The following is a 1,787-nucleotide window of genomic DNA, read 5'->3' as shown; positions in this document are numbered from 1 at the left end:
TACTGGATAATGTCCTGAGAATTACCAGTACATTTTCAATGTATGCTTAAGTTGACTCTGTCATTTCCTGAATGTCCTGCACATTCTTTGGTTATTAAGAATAAAAATTTCAACCTTTGAACTGGGCGATTTTTGTGTAAATCCAATTATTATTTTGTCTTTTGGACTTTATGTAAACATATGTTATGTGAATAAGCTTCACCAGGGCAGAACTAAATAATAATTATATAATTTAAATCACAAATTATGATCCTTTTTTAATCATTCTATTTTTTCAGATTGTGCAAGGTATTGTAAACGATGAAAAGGTTTTTGTTCAAAATACTTCTGGTGCAATAAGTTTGTCTCCTTTTCTTAATCAAGACACATTAGAGAAATTATTTTTAAAAATCTGTTAAATGCATTTATTATTACAAATGCATACCGGTAATATAAAAATCAAAAAAAAAGAAAAAGAAAAAAAGAATTATGAATCAATCTTTCAGAGTCTTCCTGACACTGTCTCCTTTCCAACGAATGCCTCTGGTATCAAATAAATAAATACAAATCCTTCCTGAGCTAAAAACTGGACTGTTGAAAATAACAGGACATATTGGGTCAATATCAAATATTTATAATTTATCAAATACAAGTTAAGATTTTTTCCCCTTATTTACTGTAAAAACATTTAGATATTCAGATACTACATTAAACTACAGTGTTAGACTTCAAACCTCCAAAGATGCAAATTATTTTGTGGGAAGGGTCAACGTCTCCCCGACTCCTGAAAGATTGTGTTATAAGCTGAACTTTCAGTCAGTGCATGTGTTCAGTGACTAAAACAGCTTCAGTGTAACTATAACTGTTTTACTGGCTTTTTCTGTTGTAATGGAGATGCTACTATATGGACTCCTACTGATGATTATTGCATGTGAGAAACTCCCATTTGTAGTAGATTATTATTTCATTGTTCTAAATCATCTAACATGATTTTTCCTCTGTTTTTCAGGTGTCAGTGGTCAGTCTTTGACCTCCTCAGATTCTGTGGTGAAAAGACCAGGAGAATCAGTCACTCTGTCCTGCGGTGTCTCTGGATTCTCAATGAGCAGCTGGTACATGACCTGGATCCGTCAGAAACCAGGGAGAGGACTAGAGTGGATCGGATATATAGACACTGGCTCAAGTGCATATTATGCTCAGTCTCTACAGGGCCAGTTCTCCATCACCAAAGACACCAGTAAAAACATGCTGTATTTAGAGGTGAAAAGCCTGAAGACTGAAGACACAGCTGTTTATTACTGTGCAAGAGATTCACAGTAAGACAAAAGACTGCAGGGCTGAACAAAAACTACTCATGTCTCTGAGGGCTCAAGAGCACTTGTTACTTTTGTAACAAGCCACTTTATTGATTTTCACTTTATTAAAATATTGATTTAAATCCTTAACTACTTCTTCATGGAGGTCTTTCTAAATGAACAACAAGCATTATAAGCATACCCAAATTCATGCAAAACAAAACAACAACAACAAAACAAAATAAAAAACATTCACAAATTAAAATGCAGCTGAGTTCTATGGCCGTACATTTCAATGTGTGATTTTTTTTTAACAACTGGAAAGTTAAATGTTACAGTACATTCATATTATTGAATATCTTTAATAAATGCTGATCTTTTGAACAGGTTTTCAGAAATCATGCAACAAGTAGTAAAGAAGCTTTAGGAAACGATATATAAACATTTTTGTAAAAATTCATAATGAGCTACTATGTCTCTGAACTAGTAAATAAGAATAAAAAAAATATTGAA

General features: G+C 32.7%; 1 gene segment (V, D, J or C); it reads left to right on the top strand.

Moving 5' to 3' along the window:
• Positions 1-802: 802 nt before the first annotated feature.
• On the top strand, positions 803-1,417 carry LOC311092739 (Ig heavy chain V region 914-like). The segment is given in 2 exons: positions 803-910; positions 989-1,417.
• The last annotated feature ends 370 nt before the right edge of the window (positions 1,418-1,787 follow it).

This window comes from Abramis brama, assembly GCF_963993115.1.
Source record: "Abramis brama genome assembly, chromosome: 1".
Taxonomy (NCBI): domain Eukaryota; kingdom Metazoa; phylum Chordata; class Actinopteri; order Cypriniformes; family Leuciscidae; genus Abramis; species Abramis brama.
The sequence above is the reverse complement of the archived record's forward strand: the minus strand, read 5'-3'. Positions and strand labels throughout refer to the sequence as shown.